Source organism: Zonotrichia leucophrys, chromosome 1, assembly GCF_028769735.1.
Source record: "Zonotrichia leucophrys gambelii isolate GWCS_2022_RI chromosome 1, RI_Zleu_2.0, whole genome shotgun sequence".
Classification (NCBI taxonomy): domain Eukaryota; kingdom Metazoa; phylum Chordata; class Aves; order Passeriformes; family Passerellidae; genus Zonotrichia; species Zonotrichia leucophrys.
Window position 1 is genome coordinate 34,492,612 of NC_088169.1, and position 17,841 is coordinate 34,510,452.

Sequence of the window (17,841 nt, forward strand, 5' to 3'; positions counted from 1 at the left end):
ATGCTATCATCAACATGTTGATATTTGGATATATCTGAGGATAGCACAGTGCCCATCTGGACTGCCTTAACAGTGCAGTTAATTGCATTATATATGGAGAAGGGATTCAAAAGAACAAAGAACTGAAGCTATTCTGTTTAAGTAACCCATTGCTGTGGTATCTGAGCATGAGAGTAGATCAGAGATTAAAAAAAAGCAGATTGCTAAAAGCTATACATCCCAAATCTTATGCGAAACCCTGGATAGAGATTAATGAAACAAGCTGAGCAGCAAGCTGGAATATTAGTGACAGCAGATTTACTCCCTCTAAGTGTTTGCAAGGACCCCAACTTCAAGGATTCCCAAAGTGAGCTGTATCCATCATGGATGGGCTCCACAATATTTGCTGATGTTTCTTGCACAGCTGTTTGTCATATGGGACAGGGTTTTAGAGGTATCTCCTAGCCTCAGGAGGCTGACCTAGTGGGGGTTTCAAAAATATCTAGCCACTAAACTCACAGGAAAATCTCATACCAGCAATCCCACAAGCTGTCTCTGGTTAGGTGTCTAGATATTCTGCAAAAATCTGGGCTCTCCTGGTGGCCTGTGGGTGGAACCTAGCTTGTGGGGGATTTTTTTGCAGAGGAGGGAGAGGCCACATGCAGGGATGGTCTGCAGTATCTGCTGTCAGCCCAGGCCAGAGGTGTAGGTGCATGGTGTCTGCTGCTGCCTGTGCAGAGGAGATGCTTCGGGCAGAGATGTGCTGGGAAGGGCACATCCCTGGATGGCAACTCTTTCTGCCCTGGCTGGGGCAAAAGGGGAAAGCTGCTTGAACCTCCTTGCTGGGCTCAGCAGATGGAGGGATGATGTTTCTTGTTGCCAGAACAGTGCTTGGGGAAATTGTGGGGTGCCCAAATCTGTAGTTAAATCAACCTGACCACTGTGGGTCTGCTTTTCCTCCATATTCCAGATGCATCATGGCACTGAGGATCATTAGCTTCTCCTCAGTGTACTATCCTAACACTGCTGCTAAGCAGCTGCTGGTTTGGTGCAGGGACACCAATTAGCAGTGATCTGTATGACTGAAAATGGAAGAGAAGTGGGTTCACGAGATATGAGAGCTGTTGTTTCCTAGTGTTTGCATACAGAATTTTGCTGGATGGCTAAGAACACAGCAGGTAGCCCAGATGCTGATTCAACCCCCATGGTCTCTCCTTGAGATAATGTCTCCCTGGGAGAGCTTGAGCCATGTGGAAAGCATACGTGCAAACAACTGCAGCCAGTGAAATCACGTGCCAGAGACAGGGAAAAACCTGTGTCTGTGTGGGATCTTATTTAAGCAGGCCCAACCTTATGTCTCCACAGAACCAGCAGCATCCCAGCTTCCCAGGCATACTCCCACATTGATTTCCCAGAGGAACACTGCCCACAGAAGTGCCAGGTGATCTTCCTGGGGGGATTAATCAGCCAGTGTGTAGCACCTGGGGACATCTGGTCTGAATGAGAGCAGCTGAGACATCTGTATGGGCAGATTAGTGCAGCACAGCATGTGTAGGGCAGAGACCCTCCCCACCAGCAGCTCCCTCTCTGCTGGAGCTGGGAAGCTGCAACAAAGGGTGTGGTGTCCATCCCACCTTGTCTGCAAGCCCAGGATCTCATCCAGCATCAACAGCATCCCTCTGTGTGCCAGGGTCACTCCTTGATTTGATTGAAGCCTTCAGTATATTGACTTGTCTGTTTTGATCTTCCTGGGTTTACTTTTGTTTCTTTTGGAATTCATTTTAATCTGCTGGTTTCTTCTGAGATGTCTTATTTCTGACCATATTTCCTTTATTTGTCTTTCTTGGGTTTTTGTTTGTTTGGTTTTTTAATGGTGGTGTTTTTTCAGAAGCTATCTTTTCAAAGAACTGTCATTGCTGCCTCCACAGATGCTTCAGTATACCAGATACAGAAGATTATGGGTGTCCAAAAGTGTAACCATTTTCTAGCAAAATTGGATATATAAGATAATGTGTCTGTACACTGAATTGAAACTTTTTAAATGGCTCTGTACATTCAAACCCAAGTTGTTGGACTCATTAAAACTGACATATGCAAACATTTCAACTACAAAAATTCAGTTACTGATCTCTGTTAAATCCCAGGCAGCAGATGACACTTAGAGTCTGCTAAAGAAAAAATGCTAGTCTTTTTTTTCCCCCACTGCTTTTAGTATTTGTTCAGTATCATTAATATAAATATGCAATCATCGAAATCAACACAAGTGAAGTTAACAGAGCAACTCCAGATTTACATCAGTGTAAATGAGAGCAAAACTTGATCCCTCGCATGTAATTTATCTTTAATTCTGGTTTAAGTCTCTCTCATCTTGCTGAATAAAAACTGATGTTCTTCTCACACACAATCTGTATACCATTCATTAGTGTCTTTTCTGTTTGGAAGAGAGATTGGAGCCTGTGGTAATGAAAGCTCAAATCCTGGGGAGCAGTACACATGGTATTTTGTTTTAACTAAATGCTGTATTGGTATTCTCATGAGTGGCTTTGCATTACTTGAACATTTATGAGTAGCTTGAACTAATAAATCTCTAATTAGCACTAATTACTAATTAGGTTATTGATTCCTCTGACTGTGGACTCCTCGCTGGCTTTATTCATAAGCAGAATGTTATTTTAAAAATTATTGTGGATATATCCTCAAACGAGCTCACTTCTGCCACAGAAAGAAGCAGAGCAGCAGGCTCTGGGCAGCCTGCTTGTCAGAACAACACCCAAGCTTATTCAGACTGAATAGGTCTGCTGAGGAGCAAAGGTACTTTTTTTTTTTTTTTGCTAATTGAGCTGTCAGAGCCCTGCCTGCTTGCCCTGATGCACTGGAGAACCCCAGCACTTTTCTGCTGTCTTGTCTGATGGATACCTGCTGTTTGCACCCTGTAGAAACATGGGCTATGCCCTGCTCCAAAGGGTGGCTGATGCTCTTCTGAAGATGTTTTGGGGCAGTAATTCTCTTTTTGGCCTCATGATGAGACCCAAAGCAGATCTGCTAGAGCAAGTTGATGTACTCTGCTTTGCTTCCCACAGCGTGGCTTTCTTTTTGTTTGGTTAGAAAAGCCCTTCAGAATCCTCGTACTCTCAGAACTGTTTCCCCTCCCATTCTCCCATCTCCCTCCAGCAGCTGTCCTGCTCACTACCTACCTGATGAGCCAAAAGAGGTTGTTAAAATCTTTGCTCTGTAGTCTGCATTTACATGGCATTCCCAATAGCTTTTTGCAGAAACAGCCCTTCCTGCCCCAAAAAGATCCGTCAAATAACAGGACTCCCAAGGTGCAGGACTCGTGTAGGAAGCACTTCCCCTCCTGCCACCATCACTGCAACACCAGCTCACCATACTTCTCCCCGTTTCTCTCACCTACAAATTAACTCATAAAGGAGTTTTGGTTTTGTAGGGTTTACTGAGGACAGCAGTTAGCACACTGTCGGCTAACTTCTTTCACTTGAAGGCAGAACATACAAGTGATTGAAGAAATTTTGGCTTTCTTCACTGACAGCAGTGATTTTATCTAGAAATGACTGATTGCCTCTCTGTTAGGACTGGCAGGAGAGGTCAAGTGCAGCACTGTTTTATACAAGCATCAGGCTGTTTCACTTACAGGGTACATCTTCAATTTGCAAACTCAGACAAGTGCAAGATGAGGCTTACTTCTGGTTGGCATTATCTGTGAGGAATATGCAAAATCTCTTTTTTGGTGGCTGCCTTCTCTTTCTGTTTATTTTATGCAACCCACTATGTTTGTTTTGATCCCTGCAGCCCTGCGCAGGTTCTGTGATGAGCCGCTGTGGCACCACAATGGTGCTGCACTCGTGCTGATGTTCTCACCAGCAGACTCCAGGCCCTGCTGAGCTTTGCTGCTGCATGCACAAAACTCCCTAGGACAACTGTGGGAGATGTCTGCGTGTGGCAGCGAGGGGATGGGGCTCCCTGTGTAGCAACATCTGGGGACCAGAAATTGAGTTTTCTTGGCTACAGGCCTCGACTCTGAAATATGATCTTCCCACCCTTCTGGTCCATCTCTTCACAGAGCAAAGGAATAAAAAAGGGAGCTAAGTATCTCTGGATGGAAGTCCAGTCAGCTAATTAATATCAATGAAGTGCGTGTTATTTTTAGTTATTGCAGATGTGCTCATACCTCATTAGCTTAAACACTTTAAAGCAAATAAATAACAGCTTCTGTCATGCTTAGAGGAAACATTTTATAAAGGGGTTATTGATCTGGACTTCAGAGGGACCTGGTGGGAAATCTGTAAGGCTTCTTCTTCCAGAGGAAGGAAAGGAGAGGACGACTTTACAGAAGTAAACTGAATGTGTCCTGTTTTGTAATGCACATTAAGAAGCCAAAAGGCAGATCTGTTTCCATGTGGGTCTGGTGGGTTGGAGTTCCTGGGCTGGTTCCTCTGGTGGAGAAACTTTAAGATGCTTTGCAGCGAGGCAATTGAATTGAGTTGTTTTGGGGAGACAGTTGGTCCAGAAGAAAGGGTTTGTCCTGAGCCTGCAGGAGGAATATATCTTTGGCCCTGATTACCTGATATTTTAATTTCCATATTTAGCAAGTACCCCAGATGTGTGTTGCAGGAAATAAGTAACTTGTCAGTGGTTTTGAGGTTTCTCAGCAAAAAGAAGATTACGTAGTTTTACACTGAAGTATTGAAGAGAGTGTTTTATATTTTGAATGCTAATAAGCACAGTTTTTTTCAGACGGGAGCCATAAAACTGTCATTATGTCAGTGGTATGTCTTTGTTCTTAGCTTTGCTCGTGCTAATCAAAGACAACAGTGGTATATTTTGAGTTAATACTGTAACAAGAGGAATGGCATTAGTGGTCATCATCATGAGTGACTCCTGGACATGTGGTAATAATTTCTTAAGTGTTTCTGAATAGTAAATGAGTGAGAGAGAGGCAGTTCAGCTCCAATGCTGTGCAGAATGGAATGTATGGTTCTGCTGAAATGATAGATACACAGCTCACACTTGAGGGCCTGTAAAAACAAAAATCTTCTTTTTAATATAATTCACATATCTTCTTCCACAGTCCCTCTTTTTCTTCAGCATCTGACTTTGCCTTTTTATTTGGGGTAAAGCAGTGACTTTTAGCATAAGGACTGCATGAGTGCAATCCTCTCTATGTTCTTAGGGAAATCATTCCACTTGAGAAACCAAGATCTCATCCTTTGAGTATTTCAGTTTTGCGTAGTTGGACGTGAGTTTGAGAGCCTTCAGTTGAAATGTTGTTTTCCTTCTTGTTAATAGATGCCCCCAGATTTGGTAAATGTATGGAAATAGAATTGGTAACATTATATATTTAAGTGCCAGTTTTCTTAGGGAAAAAAAATACCACCCAAACCTTTTTTATTATCAGTCAAGCAGTTTTCATTTATTTGGTGAGGCAGTATGTTTGCATTGGCTGGCAGGCTCATGAATGGCTCCTGCATAACGAATGATACATTTTAAGAATTCTTTCCAAAGCTTTTATGAAAATACAAAAACTTAAATAACTTTAACACAGTTGTGTGATCAGTCTGATTAAGTTAATGCATTTAGTTTAAGTAACCCCAGTGGGGTTTCAGCAGTACTGTACGTTCCAGAGAAGGGAACAATTGGTGTATTTTCACTGTCTGACTGTGTTTCTCAGAGAATGCTGAACAATATTAAACATTCAGAGGCTGCGTTTTCCCTTTGTTTTGACAAATGCTAATAAGTAGCTAACTGCAAGAGCGGGGGAAAAAAATCCTAATTCAAACCAGTTGTGTGATGGTCGAGCTCAGCAAATTCCCTGACCAACAAGATGTAATCTGTGAAGAAAAGAGTGGAGTGGTAGCCTTTGCTAGCCTTTGAAATCACTAATAAAGTCATTAGACAATGTTTAGCTGAAGAGAAATGACTAAAGCCAGAGAAAGACTATTCTGAGGAGCTCTCAGAAGGAACATTAGTGAGCTTTGGTTTCTAATTAAGTGGTATTATTAGGAGCTTTGATAAAAACTCTCGTGTGTGTGACATCTTGTATTTCTCTGTGTATCAAGAGTTGAAGAGAAACTAAAAAAAGAGAGACTTTTTAATGATAATACCTGAAAAGTGTTTTTCAGCAGACCCATACATCATTGTCAAGTGAAAAGATTAAACTTTATTGTTTCTTTTTGAACCAAGAACTCAAGGTGAGTGGAAATGTCTTGAAATGCAAAGTAGTTTGGCAGATAAAGTAAAATAGAGATGAAAAAAGACAATAAAAAGACATTGGCTGTAATAGAGGAAAGAGTGGGGAAGTTCACTCTTTGATGTTGCTGGGAGAACTTTCTTTTTCCTATTAATGATAGCATTTAAGTGTTACAATTACAAGCTTTTATTGAAATGAAACATTTTATTTAAGGAATGGCACCAAAATCATTTTTGTGTGTAATATGAAGCATTAGTTATGTGATGCTGCTGCCAAAATAAACCCCACCATTCATTTAAAATATCAGGAAACTCCATTTGAGAGGGTAGTTATACATCCATTGAGGATACTCTGTATATTATTTTTCCTTGGTATTAATAAAGTCTATTAACAACATAACTGCAATTGATTCATAATGTCACATTTGTTTGCAAGTAATGGATGTAAGGTTAAAATGGTTTAACTATTACAATGTTTGAAAATGATTGCTGTTCCCTAAAGCCTCCTTTATTTTTATTACAGTTTTTTTCCCCTTCAGCAACCAGTTGTTTTGCAGTTGTTAAACTGCTTTCAGCTGTAGATACTCTGCATTATCAAGATAGATGGGGCTTGGTGTGGGATTTCCACAAAGGTTGGTTGCTGAAAAAGTAACTTCCACAGTGTGCCCTTCAAAGATTTATTGAACTTGTGCCTTAACAGGCCAGGCTGCACTGATTTCTACAGAAAAAAAGTCAGTTTTCTGTCAGATTCTGGCCCATTTTGGGAGCCTCACCTGCCATGTGAAATGCACACCCGACCCCAAAGCAGCTGATCCGCTCGTCCCGGTGCTGGTGGCTGGCCAGGCCTGTGCCTCGGGCTGCCTTTGCCAAGCAGGACACAGAGGGCTTTGCTTGCCTCTTTGTGCTGCGCTTACAGGGGCCATGAGGACACCCTGAGCACTCCCCTTTTGCTCTGGCTATGTGTCATTTCCCTCTCCATGCTCACCAGCTGTAGAAAAAGCAATCCCTGAAAGACTCTGCTGGGGGACAGGCAGATGTGAGGAGCAGGCATTGGACCCTTGGGCTTTCATGGCTGAGCTCCTGGGAAGAATATTGCCAACTCTATCAGAGCCTTTCTTGCCATTTTAATTCACAATTCACTCCAAGCAGAGATTTTTTTTTTAATCTGGGGTTGAGACAAAAATGCATATAAAAGCAGATCACTTGGCACATAAGTCTAGTTTTTAAATGGGTTGGGCAAATACTCCATGCAGATACAGTCACATAATATGTCAAAACTTGTTTTTGGCCAATACTTTCTTTTACAGTCGCATTCAACAATAATTCTATTTCAGAGAGAGTCATGGATTGTGTGTCAATTTGTACTCTATTCATATATGTAGGAAGAGTTGGATATTTGTTTTTTATGGGGAGAAATAGAAAGGAAATAATTTTATTTAAAGAAAACATGTATCCTTGAAAGAAAGGACACCCTTCAATTTCTGTCAACTAAACCTCTGTCAATAACATAAAGTATCAGAAGTGTTTTTTCTTTTTTTAAAATCAGATTTAATTCTTTCTCACTGTACAGTTGCAATTTCATGACTTTCTAATTGGACAATGAAAATATTACAGATTGGTGGACTTCATTTTGTGTTGATTACCACCAGTTGATTTTACTCTTTGGTTACCATGCACTGACAGAGGGTTGCAATTGCTAAAGGTTTTGTGTGGATGGCCCTCAGCAAACCTTGTGATGCCAGGCAGTTTAAAAAACTTGGACAGATGGAATTTTGGACTGCTAATACAACGGGGAATATTTAGTTGGTTTTAACAAAACTATTTTAATAAGCATTTTCAAGAAATTGTGGGTTCTCTGATTGGCAAATGATAGGTATTTCTAGCCCCCCAAAAAGCTCAAATTCTAATTGTTCTGCTTCTTTGAAGAGTGTTCTGAATTTTCACATCTTGTTATTACAGGACTTCCGACCAACATGACCACATAACAGGGCTACTTCTGGCACAAGTGCACATACAGAAGAGGAATTGCATTCATTAACTGTATCAGTTTCCAAATGGCACAAAATCTGTACACAGACTTCAGCCCTGGCCTGACAAGCTGAGCCAGTGCACCAGTGCATCCAGATCAGCCTGTTTTCAAAAGATGTCATCTACTTTGTACAGGGTTTCAAAAAGGAGTCATGTTTGGGGTTTTTCTGTTGGTTTTGTTTTCCTCACCGAGGCTTGCAGGGTAAGTCCCAGACAAACTCATACGCTGAGTCAGGTCTAGCGAGTATTTTAGGTGCTATTTTTGACATTTTAAAAAAGCACAGTAAAGCAGCCTCAGCACATTTAAAGGAGCAGTGACTCCATGTGCAGGCAGCATTCCCATCACACAGGCAGTGGAAGGCACACCAGGAAAATGCAACTGTGGTGGAGAGCAGCTAATCTTTGCCACCACTCTGTGCAATGAAAATACTGGATAATATTGGAAAGGGCCTGCTCTCAGATTTGTCAGCTTCAGAGCTTTGCCTCTTCAGCGACACGATCGTGTTAAAGCCAAGGCTCCTGTCTGCAAAGAGCAGAAAGCTGGAGCTGAAATCTGTGGTAGTGTCATTGTTCCCAGAGGTGCAGTAATGGGCTTCACTATACAGTGCTGTATCTCACTTGGAAAGCACCTACTCTGAGTGACATAAACTCTTTGTTAATGTGTATAATAGACTTCAGCATCACTTAAACGTCTTAAGAAAATAAGGCATGGGAGAGTATTAACTACCTAATTTCAAACACTTTGTTAAAAGTTTTCATTTGACTTTTGCATGGCTTGCCAACATTAACATTAAACTTTTGTCTGTTTAAGCCACTTCTATGATCAATTATTTTTTTTAAGCAGAATGAGTCCTTAGAAAGCTACAGGCCAAATTGTGAGACCACAACCATGACCTTCTCAGATCAGTGGCTCACACAAGTTGTTAGCATTGGATATGACATGCCACATTAATAACTCTGTAATTAAGGAAAAAAAAGGTGTTGTCAGTCCATTAAAAAAATTACTTTATGGACTGCTTTGCATAAAAAAATAAATAAAATAAAATAAAATAAAATAAAATAAAATAAAATAAAATAAAATAAAATAAAATAAAATAAAATAAAATAGGACAACTATTTTATTTTGCCTTTTTTCTGCAATGCTTTGGCCATAGCAATGTCCATCCCAGGCTGATTTCTTTGGAACTCAGTTTGGGATTATCTAGAGTGACTGACAGGTACTGATAAGAAAAGCTGATGGTGAGAGAGGGTGGGGGTTTGCTCAAAAGCGCAGGCTGACTCCTAGCCTGGTGTGGGGCTTCTCCAGCTCCTTGCAAGCCAAATAAATACCAGCTGGGTAAGGCAGGCCCCTGCTCTGTGCTGTGTGTCCTGGAGGGGTCCCCATTTTCAGCTGCCAGGCATCCTGGGCTGTTGGGGGACTCCTCCTCCAGCCTTGCTCTCTGTGGGAATGGTGGTTTAGTTTTCTGTCTTCTGCCTGACCACCATCTTCTGTGGCAGTGACAGCCACACAATATCTTTGAGGCTACTATCTCCTGTTCTGTCAAACAGGCTTTAAATTAGTCCAGACACTCCAAAATTATTAGGATGTGGTAGAGTCCCTCAGAAGATCTGCTAAAATCTCTTCTCTTTCAGCCAAGAATTTTAACTGTGCCTGTCATTTTCTACTAACTCCTTATCCCCCTTTCCCTAAAGTAAGACTGAGTTGCTGAATAGCAGATGCTCAGCACAAGTAATATGTATAAAAATTTACCAAATTTAGGGGTTGACTTCCCTTTTACTGCTCACTGATTTTCAGCTGAGAGAAGGGTATGTATTCCTTTGTGAACTGATTGTATTTGTAAAAGAAGTAAAAGACTCTGGCACATCTGGAGCTCTAAAATAACACACCTTCTATGATGTATGTCTGACTTTCTTGTCTGTTTTGGCTACTTATGCCATAGGAAACTAGTCTGAGGCAGTCTCTAGACAGCATCTATACTCAGTGTCCACCCCAGAAAGATTCATCATATCCTAAAAATGATGTCCACTGCCAAGGCTCGAGGTATCGATCCCTCTGTTTACTCTAGAGGGTGTTCACACAGCTGCTTTAGCCTGGTCTATGGACAGGTGATATTAAGTGGGATGAATGCCACTGAATGCCACCATCATGATTAAGATATGAACTTCACGTGTGCAAATGCATCAGCACTGTCACATCTTCTCAGTGAAAGAAGAACTTAGTGTCTCAGACGGGCAGCTCAGTACTGCTGTCATACCTGCCTCTGCACACCGTGTATCACAGGTTCACTGACAGCCAATGACTGTCATTCTGTCAAATGGCCTGATTCCCTTTGACATGCAATGCTCTTTACCCCACTTTGGCAGTGGCAAGAAGCAGAAAATGTAAATAATGCAGAAAATGTAAATAATATTAAAAGAGACCTTAGGGCGCTACACAATTGACTGAACAGCATAGGATTGGTCGTGTGTAAGAGAGAATAAAGAGTTTTGATTTTTTTCCTTGGATTCAAATGATGCAGAATGACTCCTAGATATAGAGGGTTTAAAACAGCTGAATAATTCCAGCAGTTTTTATTCATCACATGATATTTGGTTGGGACTATTTTTTATAGCATAGTTCCACAAATCCACATTTTAAGTTATATTTGGTCTTTTCAATATGCTTTACAAAGTCCTTATACACTTGAACAAGAATATGTTCTGACATCCCAGTGTTCTCAGTAATGATTCCATCATTGCTCACTTGATGCAGCAACACTAGCCTCTTTCTGAATGTGTTTGAAGCACAAGGATTTCCAGGTTGCCATTGCTCGTGCACAGGAGAGGCACAACACATCTGAGCTATCCTTTTTGTCTTTTTTTTTTTTTGTGATGACATACATGTCTGGGTACAGAAGTTATGCTATAAGGATAAATGACTGTGGGATTAAACCCCCAGTAGGACGAACAGGAATGATACTCTTAAGCATTTGGAAGGAATGCAGCCAAGGCCCAAATGCTTTTATTTTTCAACTTCATCGATCAAAAGCTACTCTGTGTATTATGCTAAATGACATTTGACATATCTGAAATGCTGGGATAAAACAGCAATAGCAAAAAACCTAACCAATAATAGGTAAGGTTTTACTGCTAGTAAAGCAGGTCCTCTGCTGAGGAGAAACGTTAAAACTGCCTGAATTGCACCCGAGCAACTGACAACTTTACTTAGCTATTCCATACATTAGAGGATAAATCTCCATTCTAGGAAGTTTCAATGCCATTTTAGTTATCCATTTAATCCACCTATTCATTTAGCAGGAATGGTAATTACGGGAAAATTGCTGCCAAACTATGATGTGCAATTAAAATTCAGGCTATTTTGTGTGATGCAAAATCTCCCTTTTTTACTATCATCTTACAAATCCTCTGATAGAAAGTTTGTGCCTTTTTGAAACAGAGCTTGTAATAATAAGCCATCTGGCTTACTTAAACATGAAAGATTAAAATGATATACAGTATGAAGGCTTCCTATTCAATTGCTAATGTCCAAGAACTCAACTCCAGTGGTGAAAGCTGTCATTTGGGGGGAAGAGGTAATTAAAAGATTTCCTTGTAGAGATGGGTCCTAGAGTAGGGAACTGGCACATCCAACAAGCAAAACTAATTTTCCAAAAGAAAGCAATGCTGGCCAAATGTCTTGCAAGATAATCTTCTGTGTCCTTAGTTCACTCACAACTGCTTGAGTGGGGCTGAGAGGTGGGTTGATGACTGGTGGCACAAAAGCCACCAAACCTTGCTTTATTTACCATGCTAAGCCAGCAGTGCTTCGTAACACGGGCTTGCCTGAGGCAGACAACAATGAGGGAAAACGCATTGTGATTAAGTGCGACCCACTCTTTTTAAAGAGAGGGAGAAAAAGGTTAAAAACATTTTATACAAACCGCAATGCAGAAACTGAAAATACGGATTCTGAGCAGTAACATGCAGAAAGGCAATTTTTGGAGATGAGCTTTTGAAACAAATGCACTTAGTAGCCTTTACTACTTTATAATTGGCAAGAGGCTAATTGGGGGCATAGTGCCTGGGCTTGTGCAGCATACAGGCCATCTGATAAAATGGGGTAATTGTCAACTGGCTGCAGAGGAAAAACAAGGTACATCTCAGCTGTGACGGTGGCATATTCTGTTGCTTTCAGCTTCCCTCTGCCTCCCACCTCTGACTGAAGAATTTCCAAATGAGAGGCAACGGAAAATCCTGTTGATGAGATAAAGAACCCACCCCAAGGTCTCAGCCTTAAGTGGAAGCAGAGGTGAGTATGAATGGTTCCCAGACAGTCATCCACATGGTCTGGAGTACTTGTAGGGAGCACTGTACCCCTTTGACCTACAAAACAAAGCCTAAATGTTATTACAACTAGACTGTAGCCCTCCCAGATGAAGAGATCATGTCTGATTCCTTACAGGAAAAAGAATTTAATTCAGAATGTAAAACTCTCAATATAATTTTGAGTTCAAAGTATCATAGCAGGAGTCTTCTCTGTTGGGTTTTTTGGAATTGCTCTACAAGTCTGGAGAAACATAAACTTCCCAATTTTTATTCTATTGCCACTGTTGCTCCTGCAGGGGCCTACTTAATTACCACTGAACTATATTATCTCTGTCTGCATCAGACTTTTTCAAAAGGGAGATGTTATAAAGTGCTGTGTGCAGGTACAGTACTCTATAAATAAAGAAAGAGTGCTAAAATGAGAACCCTTCCATTAAAGACACTATCCTCATCAGCTACTTTTCAGAAGAGCCTATTTAATGAAGATCCTTTAGCTATTAATTCTACTTTCAGGCTCCATTTAGGCTGAGAGAAGGAAATAATGAATCATGACATAATGGAAGTCCCTGTAAAGCACTCAGCTTACCACACAGGAAACCAGACTTGCATGTGCGTTTGTTTTTGTTTTTAAGGCTAGTTCTAACAATAGCAGCCAATGAGAGCCTATTAACTTCATTGTGTCTTAACTTTCTGTTCAGTCCTTGGCTATCTTCCAGCTTAATTCCTCTGAGTCAGCAACACATTCAAAACAGGTTAAATGAACTCTTGGATAAGAACCTCCAATAAAGGAATAATTGATCTTTCCACTGCAGCTCATCACCCCTTCCAAAAACACCAACAAAAGCACATGCAAAGGCGACATTTAAATATGCAGCCTTATTCAGAAGTGACAGGATGGGCAAGAGAGGGGTGTGGGGATGGATGAGTTGGGGGAAGTAATGGTGTGAGAGTTGTTAAGCAGCCAGTATGAAATGCATACTTTGGCAAAAGTGAGAAGAAAGGCTCATAGGACTAAGGAAAATGAATGGACTGTATTTGCTTCTCTTAAGGAGCTCTGCTTTGCCTTCAGCACAGTTTCTCATGATCTGATTTTCTCCTGCCTTTTTACTCTCTGTAGTTCTACCCAGTAAAATGATAAAGATTGACATGCCTCTTTCATGTCAGAGGAGAGGACCTCTCCATGTGCTTAGGACTTCAAATATCTACAGGAAAATAGATGAATTCCACTCTGTTCTTGGCCTAGATCTTCACCCAGGACGACCGAGTGGGAGGACAGCAACTTGCTAGATGGGTGTCTGCTGGTCTCTCTGTAAGGGGAAGGAGTACTCAGGGAAAGAGATCATTTGGAGTAGAGTGCTGAAAACATGCCAAAAATAAAAGAGAATTTACTTTGTATTTAACAAAATATCATGTCAATTGCAGGTCCCTTTTTTTTTCTATTTTCATGGAAAAAGGTACATGGGTAAGACAAAGAGAACAGGCTCTATGTTAAAAAAAATAAAATAATTAGACCTAAAAAAAAAGTGACCCAGTAGCTGTAATGCTGTGATCCCAGTTCATTAAACTTAAGTAGACACCCTCAAAAGCAGCACACTTATTGTCCTCTGGCCTTCTCATTGCTTTATTCTTGCATCCATAGTGCATGAAGACTTGGAGTCACTTTACCTAAAAGTCTGTATGCATGCTCCAGGGTGACAGTTTTCCTCTTTAAATGAAATTTGAGCTGTGCACTGCAAGAGTGAAGTAGGTCAATGAACTAAAACCAGCTTTCTTGAGGACTTCTCTTCATTCTCCATGAGGAACTTGGAGCTATCATAAACTTCATGTTCCTCTCTGGAATTTGGGCACTATTCAGGGAAAGAATAAGATGTGTAATGTGGGTGTGTCTCAGAAGCAAGACATGACAGTCCTGTTGCTGAGGTCTCTGCTGAAACATATGTAAGTTAGAAGGTGATGAAAACATGGAAAGAATCTGGAGAAGATGCAACAGCTATGCAACAATTCCTGTGGGCTCCACCTTGCTTTGTTGTGTTGTAGCAGTGGCTCTTTGAGAAAGAGACCACAGCTTCCTTCTGTGTTTTCCTGGAACTGACACAACAGGGGTTTTGACTTGGATTTCAAGGTAGTATCAGAATAAAAATGTGCAGTGATATATTCCAAGCATGTAATCCTCGCTCTAGAAAACTCCTGTGCTTTGCAGAGAATTCCTGGACACAGAATACTAATTTTCCCTGACAGTTTTTTTTTTTTTTTTTTTTGTGAGAGATTATTTGCCTATTGGAAGGCTGGTAGGGACGGGACACTGTGTGTGTCTAATGTTTTTAGCCTTTTTAGTGCTAGCTGATAGCTTTTATGTATGGCTACATAGACCAAGTCCCTGACCAGGCTTTGTTCCCTTCGCTGCTTCACATGTCTGCTCATCTCTTCAGTCTTCAGAAGAATGAGAAATTTGAGACCATCTGAAAGTGTCCCACACAGAGTATACAGAATAAAAATTTACAGGAGATTATTGTTTACACTGTAAACTATGTGTTAAAATCCTAAAGTATTACGCTCTGAAGGGTATTTGCCTTTCATAGACCTCCTTTGTGGAGAGTAGTAATTTCTCCTTTGATACTCCCAGGGTCTCCCACCTTGTATATAACAAGTCATGGGGAAGGAGGTGATTAGGTCTGCTGACTTAAACTTTGATGTCACTACAGAGCCTTGTATTTCATTTGAGAGAACTCCAGGGTATCTAGTCCAGATGATAACAGTGATAATAATAATAATGTTTTTACTCTTTTTGGTACCAAAACATGTCTGTCCCAGCATGGCCAGGGGCTCAGCAAAGGAATCACCAGTGGGAGTGGCACAGCTCAGCATCCTGAATGTGAACCAGTGCAGAAGCATTGTAGCTCTTTCAGCAATGGCACTTGCAATTGTGGTTCACCCAGGGAGATCTGACACTACAGAGGTGTTCCCATGGCAGCTGATTTCACTGATCACTGACACGCCATAATGAATGTGTTGGGCTAGCTGAGGGACACAGTCTGATCAAAACAGCAAGGAAAGGAGAGAAGGAAGCTTTTCTGAGGTGAAAAGTGGTCGAGGTGAGAACCTGTTTTACTTTTGGAAAGATCTGAAAAGAAAAAGGCATACAACCTAGAGTAACAGAGTGACTACTGCTTAATCTGCAGGAAAGAGAATAGCTCTTAACTTCAGAGTGGCCCAACAAGTAGGCAGGATACTTTGAAAGAAAGGTTGCCTTAAGATGAATAAAATTCATTATGTGGCTCAAATGAAAGGGGATTTGTCTTGATTTGATGACATAGCTTGGAAATGAGAGGAAAAACAGCACCTAAAGGCTACTCATTGACTAATTTGCTGTCCAAAGCAACACAAATATACTGCTGTGCTTCCTGCCGTTCCCTTTCCTCTTTTCAGGAGTGTTCTGGATTGTATGTATGCTACCATTATACGTTTGTACCCACAATAAAAACACCTAACAAACTACTGCCATCTGCCACAGCCTTTCAAAGCACTGAGGAGTGATCAGGCTGTCCTAATAGTAATTTTGATGTGATCTTTATTCTACAAGATGAACTACTTTGTCTCCTCCTTTTGTCTCCTTATGTCTCCATGGTCTCTTCATTTTATCTCTTTCATCTTTACTTACTACATCCAACAGCTGCAAACTGTGGGACAATGAATGTGCCTAATTCCAGCAGCTATTGCAGTTCAAAAGTAACGAAAAGCTATTAATAGCTAATTCAGTAGACTATTGCTGCTCAGAGTAAAGAAGTGGGTTCAAATTGTGCTACCAGTTACAACTGGGTAGCCCCAACAAGGCCAGCATCTGCTCCATATCAACATTAAACCTCTAGGAGACTTTATGATATGCTGCAGGCGCAAATACAGACAGGATGTTGATGATGAGTGTTGCTCTCTATTTGAAACAGACACTGACTCCAGTTATCATGGAAACAGAAAGATGTGGTTGAAGAGAAGCTGGTTCAAATGGATCTCAGAGAAAACAGTTACGCCCTCCAGCACTGAGGAGCCTTTTAAAGCAAAATCCTGGGAGAGCCTTGCAGCTGATAGGATCCTTCTAGCAGGTGTGGAGGAGTGCAAAGACATGTGATTGCTTGACTTTGTTTGGTGGTGTCACACTAATGAAAGAAATGTGCTCATCTATCATCTTAAATCAAACATATAAACTTGTTCTTGAAGAAAAGGGCCTGAGTGCAACCATGCTCGTCTTCTGAAGCTAGTTCACAGCAAAGCCTTGCAGCCAGGAGGGCCAGGAGTATCCCAGGGTGCATCTAAAGAGTGTGGCCAGCAAGTTGAGGGAGGTGATCATCCACTTCTACTTGGCCCCAGCTGTCCTAGGCCCTAGTGGACCTAGAAGTCCCATCTGCTGAATCCTGTTCTGCACTGCTTAGTACAAGAAAGGCATGGAGCTCCTGGAGAGTGTCCAGAGGGTGACAAAGGTGATTAGGGGACTGGAGGGTGTCTCTAATGAGCAGAGCCTGCAGGAGCTGGGCCTGTTTACTCTGGAGAAGATTGAGAAGGGACCTCATTAATGCACATGTCTCAAAGGTTGCTGCCAAGACCATGATGCCAGATTGTCTTCAGTGGTGGCCAGCGACAGCATGAGGAGCAATGGCCATAAACTAAACCACAAAAGTTTACACCTCAACATGAGGAAAAACTTCTTTAGATGTGAGGGTGGCAGAACAGTGGAACAGGATGACCAGGGAGTCTGTGGAGGTTTCCTCTCTGGAGACATTCAGAACCCACCTGGACATGCTCCTGTGTCACTTGCTGCAGGTGATCCTGCCCTGGCAGGGCAGTTGAGCCTGGTGATCTCCAGAGGTCCTTTCATACCTTAACAGTTCTGTGATTCTAGTTTGGCAGCCAAAGATATGATTTGTAGCTGACTTAAATAACAGCAGTACACTACATAGGATTTGTAGATTACTTCAGTTTCAAAGTATGCAAAGTACTTCACTACAAGAAGAAGATTTTTTGTCCTCCTTTGGGTTTTGTGAACCCTTGATGTAAGTAAAGGGGACTGCTGCAGTAATAGGTCATGCAACAGCACTAAGGCTTATAGTGGTAGGACTCCCATTTTCCTTTCCCCCATAACAGCATCCCTATAAAGTTTTAAAATCTGTCCTGTAAAAACCCAGTGGGACTGGGAGAGGGAATCCATCCGCTGCTCTGCTAGACTTCCATTACTCTGGGGATCCCAAAGGAAATCTGCATTTTCCCACCTCTTAGGTTTAAACCTGAGCTTTAGCTTGTGCTTTTGTCTCTACCAAGGCTCAAGGCATCAGGCTT